General features: G+C 44.1%; 1 protein-coding gene across 16 annotated transcripts in view; it reads right to left on the bottom strand.

The window, feature by feature from the left end:
* Window positions 1-25809, bottom strand: part of MAPT (microtubule associated protein tau) — a 129745-nt gene that overhangs the window by 85184 nt on the left and 18752 nt on the right. Inside the window, exon 1 of one of the 16 annotated variants that reach the window (XM_049861626.1) lies at window positions 235-544. The exons of the other annotated variants lie outside the window; for them this stretch is intronic. The gene's annotated coding sequence lies outside the window, so the exon portion shown is untranslated. Of the gene's footprint in view, window positions 1-234; window positions 545-25809 lie in introns of those variants that run through there. 16 annotated transcript variants of the gene reach the window in all.

Genomic DNA, 25809 nt, shown 5'->3' with positions numbered 1-25809 from the left:
CCCGTTGCCATCGAGTCAATTCTGACTCAAGCAATGTGAGTGATAAAATGCTCCTCCCTGAAAAAATATTTTCTTGGTCTAAGTTATTAACAATTGGTGCCATCACTGTTGAGTGTTCAGGACACATATATAAGGTTCAAATCAGCACTTAAAAACATGTATCCTGTAGCAAACCTTGTTCTCCCCATGGAAGTTTTTGGAGAATGCCCAGTAACACAGTCAGCCCCTACATACGTGGACTCAGCTCCACACGTTCATTTCAAGAGCAAGTTCATGGCAGTTCAGAATTGCAAGCTCGCTTTAGGTGCTGTTTGTGTCCCAAACCCCTGTGAGGCCTCATATTCCTGCAGTAAGCAGTATTTTCTAAACAAACAATGATAGTGCAAAGGTTATAAAGATAAAGAAACATTAACAAAGTTACTTCAATTCTGTCTTTTTAAGTGACCACTTGGAGTTTTTATTGGTGTTTAAAATTTAAAACAGTGACACAGAGTGTGAACTGCAAAAGTGTAATTTTTTCTTTGGTAAGTACAAATTTTACTTCTTACATGATACATTTTTTCTGACTTTGAGTAGCATTTCTAAGATGGAAATATTTCAATTTTTAATTATACTGTTTAAAACTAAAGAATGAATTAAGAAATTATATTGGTACATTAGTGGTAAGATTCAGTAGTTGCTAATTTTCACTCATATTTCGCTTTTATTAAAATTCCCTTATTAGTAACTGAAGGAGCCCCGGTGGTGCAATGGTTAAGCACTTGGCTGCTAACCTAAAGGTTGGCAATCCAAACCCACTCAGTTAACTCCAAGGGAGAAAGACCTGGCCACCTATTCCTGTAAAGATCACAGCCAAGAAAACCCTATGGGGCAGTTCTACCCCGTCACATGAGGTCACTGTGAGTCGGAAATCAACTGGATGGTACCTAACAATGACATTAGTAACCAAACAATAATTTATATTGTATGTATAATAAAATGTTATTATATCAGACTGCAACCAAAGGGTCAAAACTCGGGTAGTTAGATACAAAAAAACTATTTTCAAAATAATGTAGGTGTGTCTTTTTTCCTTTTTTGTATTATAATATTTTTTATTAAAAATTTATTGGCATGACTTTATATACAAAGTTCAGTGAAGGAAACATCTTATTGCCTGTGTTTCTTTTCTGGCCATTATTGTGATCATTTCATTTCATGATTATTTCTGAAGACACTTTTGTCCTAGAGGAGAAGACTGATAAAATGGCCGCCTCTGGTATCTTGGGTACACAACCGTACGGCATGTGAAAACTGAGCAAACCCCTTCATCATCCGTGAGTCTCAATCATTCACAGATCAGATCTGCAAGGAATAAAAATTATTTTTTTCCCCCAGACATCAATTTCCCTGTTAACGGCCAATGTTCCTTTCTGTAAACACCACCTGGCGTAGCAGCCACAGAGACGACGAATTCTAGAACGTAAAGCTCAACAACGTGAAGGTTCGTGGTAACTTCTCAGGCCAGGGATGAGATATCCAAGGACCACAAAGCGTGCTGCTCCTGTGGCTTCTGGCCCCTGCCCAGCCCGAAACCAGAGGCCGGCCCTCCAGCCAGCCAGAGCGTGTGGTCCCTGTAGCTGTGACCTACTTCCCAGTTCCGGCAGGGACGATGCAGCCGTGACAAAGCAAAATTGAGCAAATTTGGAGTGAGCCCAGGATAGAAACCTTCTGAACAGTGTTCACCTTCTTCTGCCGATGGGAGGCAGGTGTCGTGGACAGAAGAATTGTTTGATCTTAGAAATTAAAAGATTAACCAGAGGGTATGGCAAGAACACAGGCTTTGGGGCTGAAGGACCTAGGTACAAATTCTGAGCCTATAATTTACTGGCTGTGTGATCATGGGCAAGTGACTTAACCATTCTGAGCCTACTTCCTTATTTGTAACTTGGGATATAAGCCTACCACTCAAGGCTGTCCTGAGGTAAAGTGAAATTCTGCCTGGTGCCATCTTAGCTCCTGTTCCTTCAGTTCTCAGTAACGACACCAGCCAAAGCCTGGTGGGGCTGAACCACACCCTCCTCAGGGCTGGCTTGGTGCTCAGGCCCAGAAACTTCTGTAAGAATGCCGAGTAAGCCCGAACTGTACCCAGGAAGGAACTAGGCTTGCTGGAGAAAGGCCACGGATAGGCTGGGTACCTGTTACTTACTTACCAGGAGGCTGTACTTCAGGGATCTGTTAGCAGAAACCAAAGTCCAGGTAATCCTGGTATTTTTTTTTTTAAATAAGTGCAAGTTGCGGGAAATGGACACTAAATCATCAGAACTCTCTATTCTTAGGAAACAGAGGACTGGATTGCAGGTGAGCGAGAATAATAATGAGGAAAGGTTTAAATTGCGATTAAAAAAATAATAATGAAGTTTTGTTTTTGTTTTGTAAAAACAAGAACCCATTGCCATTGAGTCAATTCCAACTCATAGTGACCCTATAGGACAGAGTAGAACTGCCTCATAGTTTCCAAGGAGCAGCTGGTGGATTCGAACTGCCGACCTTTTGGTTAGCAGCTGAGCTCCTAACCACTGAGCCACCAGGGCGCCTTTTGTTTTGTAATGGGGGCTAAAATGTGAGCTCTGTTATGGGTTGAATTATGTCCCCCCAAAATATGTGTTGTAAATCTTAAGCCCCTACACCTGTGGATATAATCTCAGTTAGGCATAGGACTTTCTCTGTTATGTTAATGAGGTCATATCAGGGTAGGGTACGTTTTAAGCCAATCACCTTTGAGAGATAAAAGAGCAGACGAGGCACAAAAGGAGGGGAAGATAGATGCCATGCCACATGACGATCACCAAGGAACCCAGGAACAGAAGCTGGAACGAGACAAGGACCTTCACCCAGAGCCTACAGAGAGAGAAAGCCTTTCTCAACAGCCAGCACCCTGAATTTGGACTTCTAGCCTCCTAAACTGTGAGAAAATAAAATTCTACTTGTTAAAGCCACCTACTTGTGGTATTGCTGTGGCCCAGTGGTTAGGAGTTTGACTTCTAGGTGAAAGGCTGGTGGTTTAAACCCTCTCAGAGGCACCCTGGAAGACAGGCTGGGCGACATGCTTCTGCGAGGTCCCAGCCTTGAGAACTCTATGCAGCAGTTCTACTCTGCACACATGGGGTTACCAGGAGTTGGAGCTGACTTCATGGCAACTAACAACGACAAATAGGACCCAAGCCTCCAGGCACTGATGGCCATTTTTACCACCACCTGGGGAAAGACTAGTCGGAGGGAAGTAGAACCAACACAGAAGATGCCTTCCAGGTTCTTGGTGACTTCGTCTGAGTGACTGAATCTAGCTACACCTGAAATTAGATCTATCCCTGGATTTTTCAAACCCTGGAACCAATACATTATCTTTTGTGCTTAAGTGAGTTTCTTCGGGCTTCTGGCACTTGCAATTAAAAGAAAACACACCCTGGCTAAACCCTGAAATTCTTTACTGCCTCTGTGCTCACCTCACCAGAAGTAACTTTTCCTTATCTGTATAACGGGTGTAATCACACCATTCCCACAGACTATGCTGTAAAAGCACCAAGGCACTGAACCTGCCCTGCGTAAGATGCACAATAAAGCTTAGTTAAAATGAAATTAGTATATTGTTACCTATGAAAATACCCTTACCATCCTCCCTTGCACATGGCTGGTGGGGATGTAAAATGGTGAAGCTAGTGTAGAAAACAGTTGGGCAGTTCCTCAAAAAGTTAACATAAAACTACCATAAAAAAAAGCCCGTTGCCGTCGAGTCAATTTGACTCATAGCGACCCTACAGGCCAGAGTAGAACTGTTCCATAGAGTTTCCAAGGAGCGCCTGGTAGATTCAAACTGTCGACCTTTTGGTTAGTAGCCATAGCACTTAACCACACGCCACCAGGGTTTCCAGAACTACCATATGACCCAGCCATTCCACTCGGTATGTACCCAAAATAGACACTGTACACCAGTGTTCATTGCAGCATTATTCACAACAGCCTAAAGGTAGAAACAACCCAAGTGCCCATCGATAGATAAATAAACCAAAACCAAACCCATTGCCGAAGAGTTGATTCCGAATCATGGCAACCCAATGGATAAACAAAATGTGATACGGCCACACATACGATGGAATATTATTCAGCCATAAAGAGAAATGAAGTTCTGATACTTGTAATGACAGGGATGAACCTTGAAAACGTTATGCCACATACATGGAGTAAGGCAGACACAAAAGGACAAATGCTATACCATCCCACTCACGTGAAATATCTAGAATGGCAGAGGAAGGGTTATACAGTAAAACCTGCGAAAGCCGGAACGTGTGTAAGGCAGAAACCTGTCAGAGAAGGAAAATTCATCTATTTCCCACTAAAACGAGCAATAGAAGAGTGTTAAGACTGCAGCCTGTCAAAGGCAGAAGACTTGCGAGACGGGGAAGCACGAGGCAGTCCTGTTGAGTTCCGAAGTCTGAGTCCAGCCTGGACTCAGACGAGGGTAGCTGTGCTGGGAGGACATGGAGGTTGTAAAAGTGCCAAAGATGCTTTTAAAAAATCTGGCTGGGAAGAGGAGGAGGTTGGTTGACTGAAGGGAGCATTTGGTTTTGTTTTCCAAAGGGGCATTACTGAAATCTCTTTAACACTAACAGGAAGGAGTCAGTAGTAGAGAAGGATTGGATAGAAACAGGCGAAGAAGAAAAAGAAAAGCTAAGCAAGTTTCCTAGATGGTAGAGAGGCGGAGGGATAGGATCCAGGGCACAGGGTGGAGGAGCACTGGCCTTCACAGCCGCCCAAGAGCCCTGATGGAGAGATGCACAGAGTACTTTGGCCGAGAACAGAACAGTGACTCCCGGGCCTCCCACAGTGCACAGGTCAGTTGAGCAGAGCGGCTCATCCGGAGGCCTGGCCATTGGCTTCCTCCTTCCTAAGACAACCACACTCCATAATCCCCCACCTCCCAGTGTTTCAGGACCGTTTGCCCACAACGGAAAAGGAATTAAATTGTCAAATGACATTGATTCTATTTCCAGCATTCTTTTTAAAGGACAGTTTTTTTAAAAGGACAGAGTGCAGGCGTGGACAGATGCTACCCCCCACTCCGTTTTTTATTTGGAAAAATTTCAAACCTACAGAAAAGTTGCAAGAATAACATAATGAACACCCATATACCCTTCACCTCGAGTCACCAATTGCTAATGTTTGCAACATTTACTTTCTCTCTTCTGCTCTCTCTCTGTATGTTGTTGCTTGCTGTAGAACTGCCCCAGGGGGCTTCCTAGGCTGTAATCTTTATGGGAGCAGATCACCAGGTGTTTTCTCCCACAGAGCGGCTGGTGGGTTCGAACCTCCAACCTTTCGGTCAGCAGCAGAGTGCTTAACCATTGTACCACCAGGCCTCCTTTCTGTGTGCGTATGTATAATTTTTTTCCTGGCCTATTTGAGAATTAGTTGCAGACAGCATGATGTTGTTGTTGTTAGATACCACCGGGTCAATTTTCGACTCATAAGAAGCCCGTGTGTCAGAGTAGAACTGTCCCATAGGGTTTTCTAGGCTGGATTTATCCAGTTATCTTACATTTCATATACGATAACTGGATAAATCTTTGGGAGATCACCAGGTGCTTCTCCCTCGGAGCCACTGGGGAGGTTCGAACCACCAACCTTTTGGTTAGCTGCCAGGCGGTTAACTGTTGTGCCATCAGGGCTCCTTGACATCATGATACTTCACCCCTAAGAGCTTTCTTGGAGGAGTGACGTTTATGCTGAGACCTGAAAGCCAGGTGAAAGGGAAGGCGGAGAAAAGCGTACCTCCAAAGAACTAGGACAGCCTCCTGCGGAATCTTCACATCTTGTGCTCTGATACTGTAATACTCCAAACTTCTCCAACTGTCCACTGGAAGTAGATTTTCTCCCCTTTGATCCAGGACTCAGGCAAGGATTCTATTTAGTAGTGGCAGGTACTTTTTAAAAAGATCTTCCCCCTCCAATTTTAAGCTAAATATTTTTCGTATTATAAAAACACCGTACGTCCATGTTGTCAAGTACAGGAAAGTGAAAAGCAGCAGAAGAGCTTACCTGTAGCCCTGCCACGGGAGACATCACTGGTAATATTTTTAAAGTTTTCTTTCTGTTTTTTCATGCATTTTTAAACATAGTTAAGATTCCACTGAATGTACAATTTGCATCAAACTCTTTTAATGTGTCAGAAATATTTTTTCATGTCATTAAATACTCCTTAGACATCATTTTTAATGGCTCCATACCATTTTACATAACCATTTCCCGGAGGCTGGGCATTTAGCCTGCTTCTAAGATTTCCTGTAATAACCAACACTCGGATGAACACTTTACAAATATTTTCAGATTCCTGGAAGTGAAATCCTGGGTCAAAGGATAGCAACATTTTTAAGGCTCCCTGTACATACAGCCAAACTGCTTCTTAGAAATTTATCCAGACTTCTCTATTCCCACTGGAGCCCTGGTGGTGCAGTGGTCAAGTGCTCAGGCTGCTAACCGTAAGGTTGGCAGTTCAAATCCACCAGGTGCTCCTTGGAAACCCTAGGTTGCAGTTCTACCCTGTCCTATAGGGTCACTACGAGCTGGAATCAACTTGACAGCAACGGGGTTTTTTTTTTTTTTTTTTTTAATTCCCACTACAATTGCATGAGCACAGACTCAGTAAACAATAAGTCTGAGAATTATCGGGGAGCTGAGTTAGGTAAAGGACAGATGGGCACAGATGGAGGGAGGAGTGGCCTGGAGGGGGAACTCCAAGCAATTCATAGTTTATAGTGGAAACACAGGAGAGGGGGTGTAGAAACCACTGTATCCCATGACCTGCACTCTGCCTGGCCCACACTCAAGAAATGGTAGCTGCATGGATAAACAAATCCACAAAAAATTATTTCTGAATTCCTATCACGTGGAGACAGGGAGAGAGACGGGGAAAAGGGGCAGGATCATCTTGGGATCCAATAAGGGATGGAATGTGCCAATGCAGGGATGGGGGTGGGTGGGCAGAGAATCAAAAACTAAATTCACCCCATGTGCACTACAGTAAGGAGTCCCTGGGTGGTGCCAACAGTTAATGCACTCAGCTACTAACCGAAAGGTTGGAGGTTCAAGTCCACCCAGAGGCACCTCAAAAGAAAGGCCTGGCAATCTACTTCTGAAAAATCAGCTGTTGAAAACCCTGTGCAGTACAGTTCTACTCAGACACACATGAGCTCACCAGGAGTGGGAATCAACTACACGACAATTGGTTTTTAGTTGAGCAGAACAGTAAATTTGCTTAGGATAGTCAGACCACTGCTTAAGTTGATAGCTATAGACTCCCCCCTCATAAGGCAATCCCCAGAATAAGCCAGCTCTAAAATCCAAGCAGCTAAGAAGATGCACAGCAGCAAGGTTACCTAAGGAAACAGCTGGCCTCTCACTGGCCCTGGGGGCTGCTGTTTCTCTGTCAGGAGCCGGCAGTCAAAGAGCGGCTCCAGCTACAAAGACGAAAGGCAACTCCCAGTCTCAGCGGTTGGCAGTGGATGTGCTATCACTCCATTGGGATGCTTTTCCATAATCAACTCCTGGCTGTCACCCGGATTCCAGGTGGGAAGAAGGAGCCACGAGTGGCCGGATGGGCGGACTTTGGCCTGTGGGGAGGCCGTGTGCACCCACAGGCTCATGTGCACACAGAGGTGTACGGGGTGATAGAAATTGATGCTTTGGGTCCCTGAGGGCCCCCAGGGGCTGCATGGTCAGGGAGCAGATGGGCATGATATCACAGTCACCCCAGGAGACAAGCCAGGTCTGTGAAGTCATGGGAGTTCCAGGTCTTTCTGTATCTACTTTTGGCGCATTTTTTTTTTGACTTGTTTGCCTTCAAAGAGCAAGCGATAGATGAATAGGCCAAGAAGAGTGGTTTCCCCATCTTGGCCTGAGGGGCTGCTTTCTCTTTGCCTCTTGCAAGACTTGCTGGGGCCAGCCCGGCACTCTCCCATATTTGGGAGTTGATACCCCCGACTCCACACTCTCCGTGATCTCTGCTAATGATAGTCAACAGAGCAAAGGAGGCAGCAGAGTGACAGGTGACTCAGGACCCTACACTCAGATTAGAAAATGGGCTTCAGATGGGCGTGGCCAGGGCACCATGTACTGGTTTCCCCATCTTGGCCTGGGGGGCTGCTTTCTCTCTGCCTCTTGCAAGGCTTGCTGGGGCCAGTCTCATACTTGTGAAGTAGAGTTACGGTTTGGATTCCAAGGGAGACAGGGTGTGAAGTAGAGTTATAGTTTGGATTCCTAGGGAGATAGGGTGCGGTTTTGAAATGCAAAACACAAGCCTTATGAAACCCACAAAGAATTTACTTAAGGATTTTTTTTTAATCAAACACTTCTATAAACCAACCAAGCCCATTGCCGTGGAGTCAATTCCAACTCAGTGACCCTATAGGACAGAGCAGAACTGCCCCACAGGGTTTCCAAGGGACAGCTGGTGGATTCCAACTGTCGACCTTTTGGTTAGCAGCTGAGCTCTTAGCCACTACGCCACCAGGGCTCCAAACACTTCTATAGCACTTATTATATGCAAGGCTCTCTTCCAAGCACTTCACAAGCCTCAATCCATTTACTCCTCTCATGCAGCGGTTAAGTGTTAGACTGCTATCCAAAAGGTTGGCGATTCAAACCCACGCAGTGGCTCTGAGGAAAAAAACTTGGCAATCTGTTTCCATACAGATTATAGCCAAGAAAACCCTATGGGGCAGTTCTACTCTGTCACATGGGGTTGCTATGAGTTGGAACCAATTCAACAGCACCCAGCAACAACCACCACCACCCTATAAGGCAAGTGTTTTCATGATTTCAATTTTGCAGATAAGGAAATGCAAGCACAGAGAGGTAGAGTGACTTGCCCAACTCCACACAGCTACAACGTGGCACAGCTAGGATTTGAGCGCAACCTGGCTGGCTCTAGAACGTGTGTGTGAAACCTTACTGTCATGTCGATGAAACTGCAGGACAAGTTTTTCTCAAGGCAAATACCTTCCCAAACTACTGGGAAGTGAAGCTTCAGGTCACATCTGTTCTAGCCGTCCTCTCTTTTGAGAGAATCTTTGTATGTCAAGATGCCTCAACATAATACCTTTAATGTAAAAAGGTAGAATACAGGACTGACTTGTGAAACCTTGGTGAGTGTGTGTGTGTGTGTATGTTTCCCCTAGGTGGACTCTGAGCTTCTCAAGGACAGGGCTGAGTCCTTTCCAAGCTGCAAAGTGCCTGGCACATGGCAGGCATTCCATTGGACACACTGGGCCTCCTAAAACTTCAAGGTATAATTTATCTGAACCCTTTGGTTGGACATTTTGGTAAAACATCCCAAAGTTAAAAGATGGCAACTAACAAGCATCAGACTAAAGGAACCCACAAAGAGCAAAACATAAAAAATGATCTTTTAAGTGGATAAAAGGCTTGTTGTAACTGAGAGTCCCACAGCTGCTCAGTCAGCCACAATACTGAGCCAGAGACAAGCTTCTGCTACCCTGCTCAAAAACAACTGGGTTATAGAAGAAATTAAGGATGGAATAGAGAAATGCATAGAATCCAATGAGAATGAAAATACTTCCTATCAGAACCTTTGGGACACAGCTAAAGCAGTGCTAAGAGGTCAATTTATATCAATAAATGCACACAACCAAAAAGACGGGCCAAAATCAAATAATTATCCCTACAATTTGAACAAATAGAAAGAGAGCAACAACAACAAAAAACCCTCAGTCACCAGAAGAAAGCAAATAATAAAAATTAGAGCAGAATTAAGTGAAATAGAGAACAGAAAAATAATTGAAAGAGTTAACAAGACCAAAAGCTGGTTCTTTGAAAAAATTAACAAAATTGATAAACCATTGGCCAAACTGACAAAAGAAAAACAGGAGAGGAAGCAAATAACCTGGATAAGAAATGAGATGGGTGCTATCACAACAGACCCAACTAAAATTAAAAGAATCACATCAGATTACGATGAAAAAGTGTACTCCAACAAATTTAAAACCTAGAAAAAATGGATGAATTTCTAGAGAGGAGCTTCCAGAAGTGTCAGTCAACTAACACTTTACAGGAGGCTCATGTGCATGGGACTTTGGACCTCCCTAAGGGGAATTTTAAGGGGAACCTTCTAGTCCCCTGCTTACTTTCAGTAGGATGGCACTCAGATTACCCCAAAGACACAGCCATCTGCCCCCTTTCCCCAAAGTCTCACAATCCTCACCTCAGGAAGTTCTTCCAGCTGTCCAGTTAAAATCCCTCCAGAAAGCACCTGAACCAGACAACCAGCCCATGAGCACATTTGGCCCACAACTATGTTTGATCCGTTGTTGTTGACTACTGTCAAGTCGTCCCCAACTCATGGCAACCCCATGCACAATGGGATCAGACTTGTGATTCACAAGGTTTTCTTTTTTTTCTTTTCATATCTCGACAGTCCTTTTAATGAGATTGCATCTTGTATTTGTGGTTGTATGCTATCAATTTCATTGTTTCATCATTTTTTTTTATTAACTTTTATTGAGCTTCAAGTGAACGTTTACAAATCAAGTCAGACTGTGACATATAAGTTTATATACACCTTACTCCGTACTCCCACTTGCTCTCCCCCTAATGAGCCGGCCCTTCCAGTCTCTCCTTTCGTGACAATTTTGCCAGCTTCCAACTCTCTCTATCCTCCCATCCCCTCTCCAGACAGGAGATGCCAACACAGTCTCAAGTGTCCACCTGATATAATTAGCTCACTCCTCATCAGCATCTCTCTCCTACCCACTGTCCAGTCCCTTTCATGTCTGATGAGTTGTCTTCGGGGATGGTTCCCGTCCTGGGCCAACAGAAGGTCTGGGGACCATGGCCGCCGGGATTCCTCTAGTCTCAGTCAGACCATTAAGTACGGTCTTTTTGTGAGAATCTGGGGTCTGCATCCCACTGATCCCCTGCTCCCTCAGGAGCTCTCTGTTGTGCTCCCTGTCAGGGCAGTCATCAATTGTGGCCGGGCACCAACTAGTTCTTCTGGTCTCAGGATGATGTAGGTCTCTGGTTCATGTGGCCCTTTCTGTCTCCTGGGCTCTTAGTTATCGTGTGACCTTGGTGTTCTTCATTCTCCCCTGATCCAGGTGGGTTGAGACCCATTGATGCATCTTAGATGGCCGCTTGTTAGCATTTAAGACCCCAGACGCCATATTTCAAAGTGGGATGCAGAATGTTTTCATAATAGAATCATTTTGCCAATTGACTTAGAAGTCCCCTTAAACCATGGTCCCCAAACCCCCGCCCTTGCTCCGCTGACCTTTGAAGCATTCAGTTTATCCCGGAAACTTCTTTGCTTTTGGTCCAGTCCAGTTGAGCTGACCTTCCATGTATTGAGTACTGTCCTTCCCTTCACCTAAAGCAGTTCTTATCTACTAATTAATCAGTAAAAAACCCTCTCCCACCCTCCCTCCCTCTCCCCCTCATAACCACAAAAGTATGTGTTCTTCTCAGTTTATACTATTTCTCAAGATCTTATAATAGTGGTCTTATACAATATTTGTCCTTTTGCCTCTGACTAATTTCGCTCAGCATAATGCCTTCCAGGGTTCCTCCATGTTATGAAATGTTTCACAGATTCGTCACTGTTCTTTAACGATGCGTAGTATTCCATTGTGTGAATATACCACAATTTATTTACCCATTCATCCGTTGATGGACACCTTGGTTGCTTCCAGATTTTTGCTATTGTAAACAGAGCTGCAATAAACATGGGTGTGCATATATCTGTTTGTGTGAAGGCTTTTGTATCTCTAGGGTATATTCCGAGGAGTGGGATTTCTGGGTTGTATGGTAGTTCTATTTCTAACTGTTTAAGATAACGCCAGATAGATTTCCAAAGTGGTTGTACCATTTTACATTCCCACCAGCAGTGTATAAGAGTTCCAATCTCTCCGCAGCCTCTCCAACATTTACTATTTTGTGTTTTTTGGATTAATGCCAGCCTTGTTGGAGTGAGATGGAATCTCATGGTAGTTTTAATTTGCATTTCTCTAATGGCTAATGATCGAGAGCATTTTCTCATGTATCTGTTAGCTGCCTGAATATCTTCTTTAGTGAAGTGCGTGTTCATATCCTTTGCCCACTTCTTGACTGGGTTGTTTGTCTTTTTGTGGTTGAGTTTTGACAGAATCATTTAGATTTTAGAGATCAGGCACTGGTCGGAGATGTCATAGCTGAAAATTCTTTCCCAATCTGTAGGTGGTCTTTTTACTCTTTTGGTGAAGTCTTTAGATGAGCATAGGTGTTTGATTTTTAGGAGCTCCCAGTTATCTGGTTTCTCTTTGTCATTTTTGGTAATGTTTTGTATTCTGTTTATGCCTTGTATTAGGGCTCCTAAGGTTGTCCCTATTTTTTCTTCCATGATCTTTATCATTTTAGTCTTTATGTTTAGGTCTTTGATCCACTTGGAGTTAGTTTTTGTGCATGGTGTGAGGTATGGGTCCTGTTTCATTTTTTTGCAAATGGATATCCAGTTATGCCAGCACCATTTGTTAAAAAGACTATCTTTTCCCCAATTAACGGACACTGGGCCTTTGTCAAATATCAGCTGCTCATATGTGGATGGATTTATATCTGGGTTCTCAATTCTGTTCCACTGGTCTATGTGCCTGTTCTTGTACCAGTACCAGGCTGTTTTGACTACTGTGGCTGTATAATAGGTTCTGAAATCAGGTGGAGTGAGGCCTCCCACTTTCTTTTTCTTTTTCAGTAATGCTTTGCTTATCCGAGGCTTCTTTCCCTTCCATATGAAGTTGGTGATTTGTTTCTCTATCACATTGAAAAATGACGTTGGAATTTGGATCAGAAGTGCATTGTATGTATAGATGGCTTTTGGTAGAATAGACATTTTTACTATGTTAAGTCTTCCTATCCGTGAGCAAGGTATGTTTTTCCACTTAAGTATGTCCTTTTGAATTTCTTGTAGTAGAGCTTTGTAGTTTTCTTTGTATAGGTCTTTTACATCCTTGGTAAGATTTATTCCTAAGTATTTTATCTTCTTGGGGGCTACTGTGAATGGTATTGATTTGGTGATTTCCTCTTCGATGTTCTTCTTGTTGATGTAGAGGAATCCAAGTGATTTTTGTATGTTTGTCTTATAACCTGAGACTCTGCCAAACTCTTCTATTAGTTTCAGTAGTTTTCTGGAGGATTCTTTAGGGTTTTCTGTGTATAAGATCATGTCATCTGCAAATAGAGATGATTTTACTTCCTCTTTGCCAATCCGGATGCCCTTTATTTCTTTGTCTAGCCTAATTGCTCTGGCTAGGACTTCTAGCACAATGTTGAATAAGAGCGGTGATAAAGGGCATCCTTGTCTGATTCCCGTTCTCAAGGGAATGCTTTCAGGCGCTCTCCAATTAGGGTGATGTTGGCTGTTGGCTTTGCATAGATGCCCTTTATTATGTTGAGGAATTTTCCTTCAATTCCTATTTTGGCGAGAGTTTTTATCATAAATGGGTGTTGGACTTTGTCAAATGCCTTTTCTGCATCAATTGATAAGATCATGTGTTTTTTTTGTCTTTTGTTTTATTTATATGGTGGATTACATTAATGGTTTTTCTAATATTAAACCAGCCTTGCATACCTGGTATAAATCCCACTTGGTCGTGGTGAATTATTTTTTTGATATGTTGTTGAATTCTATTGGCTAGAATTTTGTTGAGGATTTTTGCATCTATGTTCATGAGGAATATAGGTCTGTAATTTTCTTTTTTTGTTATGTCTTTACCTGGTTTTGGTATAAGGGAGATACCAAATTCTTTTATCTGATTTTTTTTCAGCTATGTTGGTGTTAATTCCCTGGTCCTCCAGATTTCCCACTCTGCATTCTAATTGCTTGAGTCTGCTCCTCTGACTTCCTATTGCGTTGTCTAATTCTGTAATTTTATTGTTAATCTTTTGGATTTCTGAATGTTCTCTATGGATTCTTGCAACTTATTAATTTTTCCACTATGTTCTTGAATAATCTTTTTGAGTTCTTCAACTGTTTTATCAGTGTGTTCCTTGGCTTTTTCTGCAGTTTGCCTTATTTCATTTCTGAGGTCATCCCTGATGTCTTGAAGCATTCTGTATGAGTTAGGTAGTATTCCGTCGTTTTCTATGCTTTGAAATACCTTTAGTAGTAGTGGTGTTAACTCTTCTCTGAAAGTTTGGTAGAACTCTGCAGTAAAACCATCCGGGCCAGGGCTTTTCTTTCTTGGGAGTTTTTTGATTACCGTTTCAATCTCTTTTTTTGTTATGGGTCTATTTAGTTGTTCTACTTCTGATTGTGTTAGTTTAGGTAGGTAGTGTTTTTCTAGGAATTCATCCATTTCTTCTAGGTTTGCAAATTTGTTAGAGTACAATTTTTCATAATAATCTGATATGATTCTTTTAATTTCAGTTGGGTCTGTTGTGATGTGGCCCTTCTCGTTTCTTATTCAGGTTATTTGTTTCCTTTCCTGTATTTCTTTAGTCAGTCTAGCCAATGGTTTATCAATTTTGTTAATTTTTTCAAAGAACCAGCTTTTGGCTTTGTTAATTCTTTCAATTGTTTTTCTGTTCTCTAATTCATTTAGATCAGCTCTAATTTTTATTATTTGTTTTCTTCTGGTGCCTGATGGATTCTATTGTTGCTCACTTTCTATTTGTTCAAGTTGTAGGGACAGGTCTCTGATTTTGGCTCTTTCTTCTTTTTGTATGTGTGCATTTATCGATATAAATTGGCCTCTGAGCACTGCTTTTGCTGTGTCCCAGAGGTTTTGATAGGAAGTATTTTCATTCTCGTTGCATTCTATGAATTTCCTTATTCCCTCCTTAATGACTTCTATAACCCAGTCTTTTTTCAGGAGGGTATTGTTCAGTTTCCAAGTATTTGATTTCTTTTCCCTAGTTTTTCTGTTATTGATTTCCACTTTTATGGCCTTGTGGTCTGAGAAGATGCTTTGTAACATTTCGATGTTTTGGATTCTGCAAAGGTTTGTTTTATGACCTAATATGTGGTCTATTCTAGAGAATGTTCCATGTGCGCTAGAAAAAAAAGTATACTTTGCAGCAGTTGGGTGGAGAGTTCTGTATAAGTCAATGAGGTCAAGTTGGTTGATTGTTGTAATTAGGTCTTCCGTGTCTCTGTTGAGCTTCTTACTGGATGTCCTGTCCTTCTCCGAAAGTGGTGTGTTGAAGTCTCCTACTATAATTGTGGAGGTGTCTATCTCACTTTTCAGTTCTGTTAAAATTTGATTTATGTATCTTGCAGCCCTGTCATTGGGTGCATAAATATTTAATACGGTTATATCTTCCTGATCAATTGTCCCTTTTATCATTATGTAGTGTCCTTCTTTATCCTTTGTGGTGGATTTAAGTTTAAAGTCTATTTTGTCAGAAATTAATATTGCTACTCCTCTTCCCTTTTGCTTATTGTTTGCTTGATATATTTTTTTCCATCCTTTGAGTGTTAGTTTGTTTGTGTCTCTAAGCCTAAGGTGTGTCTCTTGTAGGCAGCATATAGACGGATCGTGTTTCTTTATCGAGTCTGAGACTCTCTGTCTCTTTATTGGTGCATTTAGTCCATTTACATTCAGCATAATTATAGATAAATAAGTGTTTAGTGTTGTCATTTTGATGCCTTTTTATGTGTGTTGATAACAATTTCATTTTTCCACTTACTTTTTTGTGCTGAGATGTTTTTCTTTGTAAATTGTGAGATCCTCATTTTCATAGTATTTGACTTTATGTTTGTTGAGTCTTTACGTTTTTCTTGGCTTTTATTTCGAGTTATGGAGTTGTTATACCTCTTTGTGGTTACCTTAATATTTACCCCTATTTTTCTAAGTAAAAACCTAACTTGTATTGTCCTATATCGCCTTGTATCCCTCTCCATATGGCAGTTCTATGCCACCTGTATTTAGTCCCTCTTTTTGATTATTGTGATCTTTTAGATATTGACTTCAATGATTCCCTGTTTTGAGCATTTTTTTTTTTTTAATTAATCTTAATTTGTTTTTGTGATTTCCCTCTTTGAGTTGATATCAGGATGTTCTGTTCTGTGACCTTGTGTTGTGCTGGTTTATTGGTTTTCTGACCAAACAATTTCCTTTAGTATTTCTGGTAGCTTTGGTTTGGTTTTTGCAAATTCTCTAAGCTTGTGTTTATCTGTAAATATCTTAATTTCGCCTTCATATTTCAGAGAGAGTTTTGCTGGATATATGATCCTTGGCTGGCAGTTTTTCTCCTTCAGTGCTCTGTATATGTCATCCCATTGCCTTCTTCCCTGCATGGTTTCTGCTGAGTAGTCTGAACTTATTCTTATTGATTCTCCCTTGAAGGAGACCTTTCTTTTATCCCTGGCTGCTTTTAAAATTTTCTCTTTATCTTTGGTTTTGGCAAGTTTGATGATAATATGTCTTGGTGTTTTTCTTTTTGGATCAATCTTAAATGGGGTTCGATGAGCATCTTGGATAGATATCCCTTCGTCTTTCATGATGTCAGGGAAGTTTTCTGTCAGCAGATCTTCAACTATTTTCTCTGTGTTTTCTGTCCTCCCTCCCTGTTCTGGGACTCCGATCACACGCAAGTTATCCTTCTTGATAGAGTCCCACATGATTCTTAGGGTTTCTTCATTTTTTAAAATTCTTTTATCTGATTTTTTTTTCAGCTATGTTGGTGTTAATTCCCTGGTCCTCCAGATTTCCCACTCTGCATTCTAATTGCTCGAGTCTGCTCCTCTGACTTCCTATTGCGTTGTCTAATTCTGTAATTTTATTGTTAATCTTTTGGATTTCTGAATGTTCTCTATGGATTCTTGCAACTTATTAATTTTTCCACTATGTTCTTGAATAATCTTTTTGAGTTCTTCAACTGTTTTATCAGTGTGTTCCTTGGCTTTTTCTGCAGTTTGCCTTATTTCATTTCTGAGGTCATCCCTGATGCCTTGAAGCATTCTGTAAATTAGTTTTTTATATTCTTCATCTGATAATTCCAGGATTGTATCTTCATTTGGGAAAGATTTTGATTCTTTTGTTTGGGGAGTTGTAGAAGCTGTCATGGTCTGCTTCTTTATGTGGTTTGATATCGACTGCTGTCTCCGAGCCATCACTAAGATATAAAAAAAGTTGTGATTTATTCTATATTTGCTCACTGAGTCTTATCTTGTTTTGTTTTCTATCAATATACGTGGATGGGCTACTAGATTGTGCTGTCTTGTTTGTTGTAGCCCTTGACTTACTTATGACCTATTACCAGCTGGTTTGGGCTGTTGCCAGATATATATGCTTGAGTCTATTCACTATTCTTGAGTAGAATCTGATTTTGGGTCATCAAGTGTGTGCTGCACCCTAACACCCATCTACCTCGAGAAGTAGTGGTGATAGTTGTGTGCACCAGATTCTATTAGCAGCTGGGGTTCACACTCTGGCGGAGGGGGCAGGATGCTGACAGGCTTCCCCCACGTGTCAGTGAGGTAGGTGTGTCTCTATTCCTAAAGCACCTTGGTGGGAAGGCTCTGCAGCTGTACCTTAGGCTCCCAATGCAAGTACCTCTACTGATTGGTAGGTGTTACCCTCCTTAGACCCCTAAGGCAAGAGGCTAGGTGGTCTGGGGGAGCTTCAGCCCTCAGTTCCCTGTTGTGGGTCAGTTAGGGCTCTGTTGAATAAGCAGAGATATCAGACCTGGGAAACTTGTTTTTCCAGTAAATCCGCTAAAAAAAAAAATGCAGTCAGATCCCTATCAGAACTGCCTTTGCATTATAACAGCCACCTTGTTCCCTGTAAGGATGAAAGCCCGAGATTTGGATCATATATGCTTGGCTGGAGCTGGTTCTGTGTTTTTAGTCTAATTAGGGAAGGATTTTTAGTCCCTGGGTTTTTTGTGGTTGCTTCTCTCAGGCCGGAAGAATGGGTTAGGAAAAGACCAAAAAAAAAAAGCCGGAGCCGTTCTCCCTCTGGCTCAGGAAATTCCAATGTTAATGAAGCTGCCTGGGAAGGGGAGGGGAGGGTTCAGAAAAACAGGAGAGAGTAGCACCCCGGAATATAGCCAAAGTTGCTTATCTTGCTTGGGATGACTATTTTATCTGAGATTCCCAAGGGGCGTGTCGCCTATGTGTGCTGGCTGTGTGGAGATTGCCCCCGAGGGTCTGGCCTGCTGAAGCCGCGGTCAGATCCTCCGCTGCCAGTCCAAAGCTCAGCATCAAGTTTCCCCTGCTGGGACGCTGCACTCCCGGCTCGAAAACCAGTAGCTGCCTCCTGGGGACTTCTTGTCCCGCCAGCCCCGGCGCGGCGCCGCCCCCACAGACTGGCTGGGCCCCCTCCCAGGGTTAGTTCAGGGGAGTAGGGCTGCACCCTGTGTTTGTGCCGTAACCGGATGCCATGCTCAGCTCCCCTATGCCCAATCCAAAGCCTGGCGCCAAGGTTCCCCGGCTGGGATGCTGCACTCCCGGCTCCAAAACCAGTCACTGCCTCCCAGGGACTTCTCCCACGAGCAGCGTCGCAGCGCCGCCCACGTGGACCAGCTGGGCCCCCTCCCGGGGTTAGTTCAGGGGGGTAGGGCTGCGCCCCGTGTTTGCGCCGTGACCGGATGCCGTCTTCAGCTCCCCTGTGCCCAGTCCAAAGCCTGGCGCCAAGGTTACCTTACTGGGACGCTGGCTCCAGGCTCCGAAAACAGTCGCTGCCTCCCCGTAGTTGTTCGTTCTCCGTCTCTGTCACTCAGGTCAACTCTTTCAATCTGTGTTTGTTGTTCAGGGTTCGTAGATTGTCATGTATGTGATCGATTCACTTGTTTTTCCGAGTCTTTGTTGCAAGAGGGATCCAAGGTAGCATCTACCTAGTCAGCCATCTTGGCCACCTCTGATTCACAAGGTTTTCACTGGCTGATTTTTGGAAGTAGATTGCCAGGCCTTTCTTCCTAGTCTGTCTTAGCCAGCAAGTGTTGCTGAAACCTGTTCAGCACCATAACAACACACAAGCCTCCATTGACAGACGGGTGGTAGATGTGCATAGGGTGCACTGGCCAGGAATCGAACCCAGGTCTCCTGTATGGAAGGCAAGAATTCTACCACTGAACTATCACTGTCCCTGTATGTTTGGCCCTTATAGTTTTAAAACTTATAAATTAGTTACCAACACTTGAAAATAGGGATATTTAATCAAAATCCAATTTCTGATTTCTCTTGAAAAGTCCAGACAATCTGGCCACACTGGGCCCATACCCCCACCAGCAACTATCAGCTGGTGCCCCGAGAGGCAGCTCCTCCAGGCTCACCAAAGTCACCCCACCCCTCACCCCACGTGTGAGCATTTGGTGACAATATGCTCATCCGGGTTTTTTGCATCTTGCCCCTTGTGGTAACAGGCGATTGTTTATCACTCGTTTAACCAAACAATTGGTGAACCCCTGGCGCTTTCTCTGCAGCTGGGTGACCCCATGCCAGGCACAGGCTTCCTCAGGGGCTGACACCTGATGGGGTTGTGGGGCTGAGGGGCTGCGGCTTCCTGGCTCACAGAGCGGGCTGTGGTGCCCCAGGCATGCTGAGCAGCCTCCAAGCTCTGACCCAGGTTGTCTCCCAGGACACACTTACAAAATGGCTGCCAGCAGATGGGATCTGGGTCCGGATGGGAGGATTTTTCTGAAGAGATGCTGACTGCCGGTTCTAGAAGAGAAAACTTCCCACGGCCTGCTCCACAGCAGGCTCTCAGCCAGGAAGAAACATTTTTGCGTTTGTGGCCAAATCCAAACAAAGGGGTGCGGATGATTCTTGGCCCAATTCTTCTATCTGCACATCCTACCATGAGGACAACTAAAGAGATATTATCCTTAAACTTTCATTAAAATGGCTGAGGGGACAGTTGTGGAATGATTTGGAAAAGGATGGTAAGAATGGCTGCACAATTTGAAGGTGATCAATGTCACTGAACTGTACAGGTAGAGATTGTTGAAATGGCTTATGTACGTATGTTTTCCACCACAATAAAATTAAATAGGAAGTCTGGGGGGAAACTATAGAAACAGTAAAAAGATCAGTGGTTGCTTGCAGTTCAGAAGAAGGGGGACGGGATGAATAGGGGAGCACAGGGCACTTTTAGGGCAGTAGAACTATTCTGTATGATGCTGTAATGGTGGACACATGACAGCTGTCAAAACTTATAGGACTGTACAACACAAACAGTGTGCTCTAATGTAAACTATGGACTTGCTTTAATAATGTATCGATTCTGGTTTATCCATTACAACAAATGGACCACACCAATACAAGATGTTATAATTCGAGGACCCGTGTGCAGGGGCCAGGGGGTATATGGAAACTCTCTGTACTTTCTGCACGATTTTTCTGTAAACCTAAAACTGCTCTAAAAATAAAGCCTTAAAAAAAAAAGTCTAGGAGAAGGGGAAAGGAGTAAAAATCTTTGCAATCATATTTTTCTCACATCCACGTTTATCTCTTATTAACTAGTTAATGGCTTGTTTATGCATCTTTGTACCATGTTGTATAACAATTGTGCAAAGATGCATACATTTACCACATGCCGGCCTTTTGCTATTCATTACCAATTTAATTACTATTAAGTACCCACAGTGCACCAGGTGCTACACAGCAGATGAGGGGCAGGACAGGGTGAAAGCTCCATGTTGACAGTCAGCTGTTAATATGCCCACTCAGGTCGCCCTGTAGTTGGATCCTAAAGAGGCGCCCTCGCTGTCTCGGGGACTTCAGATAATCCTCTGTGGGTTAGGGGATGGCTGTGGAGGGCACGTTCACAGGACTCCCAGGCACCCGGAGGCATTCTGGGGGCCTGTGCAGCCCCCTCCCCACAACTCTGCCCATGGCCAGAGCCACAGAAAGCAGGAACAGGGTTGAAGCCTGCTGGCAGAAGCTCTAACACTGGGGGAAGAGGAAGCCCCGAGCAGGGCTTCAAACTGGTTCGTTCCACTTTGAACCCCTGCTGAGAATTTGCAGCTTCACCCCAGATACACTGAATCAGAATCTACAGTTTAACAAGATCCTCAGGTGTTGCTCATTTGAGCTCCTATACTTGCTTGACGTAAGAAGCACGTTCTTCACGTGTGTTATTGCTTGTTTAATAGGCCTGTCTAATCTTTGGCTGAAAGGTGAACTTTGGGAGTGGCTTCAGTTCTGACTTAGAAGGGTGTCTGGGGGCCATAGTCTCGGAGGTTCCTCCAGTCTCTTTTAGACCAGTAAATCTGGTCTTTTTTGTGAATTTGAATTTTGTTCTACATTTTTCTCCTGCTTGCCCAGGACCCTCTATTGTGATCCCTGTCAGAGTGGTAGGTGGTAGGAGCCAGGCACCATCTAGTTCTTCTGGGCTCAGCCTGGTGGAGGCTGTGGTACTTGTGGTCCATTAGTCCCCTGAACTAATATTTTCCTTTTATCTTTGGTTTTCTTCATTCTCCTTTGCTCTGAACATGATGAGACCAATAGATGTACCTTAGATGGCCACAGGTAAGCTTTTAAGACCCTAGACGCTACTCACCAAAGTAGGATGGAAAACATTTTCTTTATAAACTACTTTATGCCAATTGACCTAGATGTCCCCCGAGACCATGGTTCTTAGCTCTCAGCCCCAGTAACTCGGTCCCTCAAAGTATTTGGATGTGTCTGGGAAGCTTCTGTTACTTTGCCTTGGTCAAGTTGTACTGACTTTCCCTATATTGTGTGTGTCTTTCCCTTCACTAAAGTCAACACTTGTCTACTATCTAGTTAGTGATTTCTCCTCCCCATCCCTTCCCTCCCACTTAACCATCAAAGATGGTTATTTTCTGTGTGTAAACATTTTCTTGGGTTTTTATAATAGTGATCTCATATAATATTTGTCCTTTTGTGATTGACCTATTTGCCTCAGCATAATGCCCTCCAGATTCACCCATGTTGTGAGATGTTTCTCGGATTTGTCATTGTCTTTATCGTTGTACAGTATTCCACTGTGTGTCTGTACCATAATTTGTTTATTCATTCGTCTGTTATGGGCACTTAGGTTGTTTCCATCTTTTTGCTATTGTGGATAATACTGTAATAAAAATGGGTGTGCATATGTCTATTCATGTGACAGCTCTTATTTCTCTAGGATATAGTCCTAGGAGTGGGATAGCAGGATTGTATGGTTATTTCTATTTCTATCTCTAGCTTTTTAAGGAAGCACCATATTGCTTCCCATAGTGGTTGTAGCATTTTACATTCCCACCAGCAGTATATGAGTTTCAATCTCCCCACAACCTCGCCAGCATTTGTTTTCTGAATTTTTGCCTGCTAAGTACCTTTTGTGCTAACAGAGGGGTAGGCTGACTTTGGAAAAGGGAAAGAGAAAAAGAAGGTGGCTCCAGGAGACAGTAAGGGAGGAAGTGGCTAGAGAAGGCAGAAAAATGAAGGACTCCGAAATGAGACAGCTCCAGGATTTGCTGGGTCGAATCCTCAGGAGTTCACAGTATGGGTAGACCAAACACGTTGGCAGTTCTACAGTTCTTTCCCACAGAGCATGTTGGTTTCCATTATTGGGACCTGCTCCATCTCCATAGGCAAGAGACACCTCATTAACCTAACTGATATTTTGCAGCAACAAATGTTTCTATTATTTAAGCACAGAGAGGGAAGAGCAAATGGCTTCTCACCAAATGGAAGGCTATCCACTAGGGACTCACCTATATCTTCCAGGAATGATGGGGCAGTCTCTAGAAAATTAGCATTAATTTTTAAGCAGGGTTTATGCTTCTCCAGGAGTCAAGACTATTAAGTCAGGCTGCTTGAGTAAAAAGGAATTTACCTTGACTCAGAGCCATTCTTTGAGAGATGAATTTGTTTGTTGTTTTTGCTTTTGTTTTGATTTACTTTTCTCCTTGAGGGCAAGTCCTAGTAACCAGGCATAATGACAACTCACATGCGGGGTAACTACTTGGCCTCAGTTACTAACTCAGGTTGACAGGATCCCCCAGCAGTGGAGCTCACACTTCGAAAAGTCAACAAGTTAGCCAAGTCGGTGAAACTAGGGGTCCCTAGAGGAGGCGGGCAGGAAAGGAGGTCTTCATGTGATGGGAGGAAGTGGGGGTGTTCTAGAAAGCTACCGCCAAGGGGGCACACCTGTGAATCAGATTGTGTGTTCCACTGACTGGCCTCGGTCATCTGAGAGGCTGCCAGTGCTTCCTAACCAGGCCTCAACTGTGAGTGGGCGCCACTGACCACATGGATCTGAGAGTCCCCCTCTGGTGTCCCAGGCAATTTCATGAGGTGATGTGGGGTGGGGGGGAGGGGCTTTGTGTGGGAGGAAGGAGACCTATCCTACCCCAGCCCTGTCATGAACTCACTATATGACTCTGGGGAGGTCACTTCACCTCTCTAGGCTCAGTTACGTCATTCCTCAAGCTGCTCTGGCATCTGTTAAAACACCAAACACCTTGTGATGCTGGCACCTCTCTGTGGGTTTCTCTCAGTGTAACCCCAGAAAGCAGGGCGAGCATGGGGAGAAGGGAGGTCCTTCGACTAAGAGAAAAAGGAAAGTGGATGACTCAGTCAGGGCCTGTCACACTTTTGGGGCTTCTCCCAACACAGTCCCCTTTCTCTTTTGGCCCCTCCTTTCCCTTCCCTCCCAGAACCCTTGTCAGATGGCTAATGAGGCAGCAAGCTCCCACCACTGGGGGCACCCAAGCACAGCTAGATGGCTCTGTCAGGAAGGCTGAAGAGGAGTCTGAGGCATTGGGTGGGAGGGGGAACCAGGTGGCCTCTGAGGTTCTCCCACTTCCATGGCTCTGGGAGGTCAGGGTCCTACAGGCCAGGTGGAGTCACTTTTAACTAAGACATAGTGGTGGATGCTCAGGGCTTGGAGTTGGGAAAGCCACACTGGAAGCCTGGCTCTGCCCCTCAGCTTCTCTGGAAAGCCCACAAAACCACACAAAGATTAAGGCTGAAGAGGTCTCCCCTGGTGACTGGCTGGGAGGACTGAGCCTTAAAGAGAACACTGGAAGAGCAGCATTGCTTCTTTGGGTGTGGGGAGTGTCCCCAGGGGGAGGGCCTTGGGGCTGTGCTGTACATACTTCAAGCAACATGGACGATGAGTGAACACGTGGGGATTCTGGAGGAACTGTGGAATGTGGGGAGCAAACAGAAGACTCTGGAGCAGGTGTAGAATCTGTACCGTGGAAATGACTCCAGAAGAGACAGGCGGCGGGGTGGGTGAGCAGAGAGGCCCCTGCCCAAAGGCAGGGCTGAGCCAGAACCGCTGAGGGGCCCAGGTCTGGGAGGGTATCTTCCATTTCCTCCCCTTCCAAACAGGGAGTGGCACCTAGTCAGGAGTTGCTGCGAGGGTGAAATGTAGGTTGGGAAAGATGAAACGTAGTCTGGAATGGCTGGGAGGATGAAACACGATCATTTGTGTGAACACACTAAGAGAAAAAAATAGCATTGGGGTTATTTTTGATATAAAAGGATTTGGCATTAACGTAGTAAAGTGAGACATCACCTCTCTCAGGGAACATGCCTGTGGGGCTCTCACCTGGGATGCAAGGTACTGTGTACTCCAGGGACCCGGGTAGCTCAGGGGCTAATTTGGGTTGTGACAACCATGACAACATTAAACAGTTAAATAAACACAGTAGCCACCTCCTCCGTCCTCCTCCTCCACCCATCCCTACTTCCAAGGGAGTACTCCAAAAGGTGCTCTGTGTTCAATTGTATACGTTCGTCTCTCTCTCTCACACACACTGTGTATTTGTATGTGTGTGCTCCTGGCATGGTGTCCTATCCCTACAGTCAGCTGGATGGTTCCCCTTTCTAAGGCAGCCAGGTGCCCAGGCTAGCCCATAAAGGCCTGGTAGCAAAGTGTCAGTCTCCTCTGTAAAATGAGAGGGCTGAGCCAGATCAGAGCTTCTTATCCAGGGGTGCATGGGGAGCCTTTTAAAAGAACCCTTCTGCCAGATATCTTAACCCTGCTGAAGTGTGCTGGGCCTGGGCACATGTGTGCAATTATCTTAAAAAAGAAAGTAATATAAACACAGGGTTAAAAAAAAAAAAAATGGTGTCTCCTGCCCCCACCCACAATTTCTCTTCCCAAAGGCTACCAGCCAAACCTGATTCTGGTCTTTCCTTCCAGAGTTAGGATCCACCTGCATGGACTCACCATGCACACTCGCCTTCCTTCTACATGGGCGGTAACATGTGATACCCGCCTTGTTCCTCTCTTGCTTGTCTCACTTAGCTGTGTAACCAGGCCACATGTTACTACAGACAGCTCTGCCACAAGGCAGGTGCACAGCAGTATAGCTAAGTGCCAGACATTCACCATGCTCCTTGCTTGGCAAACATCATCGCTACTCCTTACAGCAGCCCTGAAAGAGAGGGGCCCTTTTTCCCAGGTGTCAGATGAGGAATCAGGCTCAGAGAGGTCAAGCTAGGAGAGGGCAGCCCTGTTAGTACGGGAATGGGAGGCATGGCAGGCAAGCCTCTTGGCACAAGAAAATGAACCACATCTGTCTTTAACATTTTTCCCTTGTCCAGCTTATTTTAGGGTGTGATACAACAGGAAATGATGGAGAATCTACTTCTGTTGAAAGGGCCTCCTGGGAATCAAAGCCAGCACTTTCTTGCAACATCTGTCCCCTTCCTCCATTTCAGGCCTGGTGTAAAGCCCTCTCATTCAGTAGTCAGGAGTTACCTGGCTGCTCTGCATGGGCTCCACCATCCCTTAATCAAAGGGTAGGAAGCCAGGCAAGATCCTTAGGTGTAGCTCAGGTATCAGAAACGTACCGCAGGCTCACCGAGCTCTGCTAATGGCA

The sequence above is a fragment of the Elephas maximus genome, chromosome 19 (genome assembly GCF_024166365.1).
Source record: "Elephas maximus indicus isolate mEleMax1 chromosome 19, mEleMax1 primary haplotype, whole genome shotgun sequence".
Lineage (NCBI taxonomy): Eukaryota > Metazoa > Chordata > Mammalia > Proboscidea > Elephantidae > Elephas > Elephas maximus.
The sequence above is the reverse complement of the archived record's forward strand: the minus strand, read 5'-3'. Positions and strand labels throughout refer to the sequence as shown.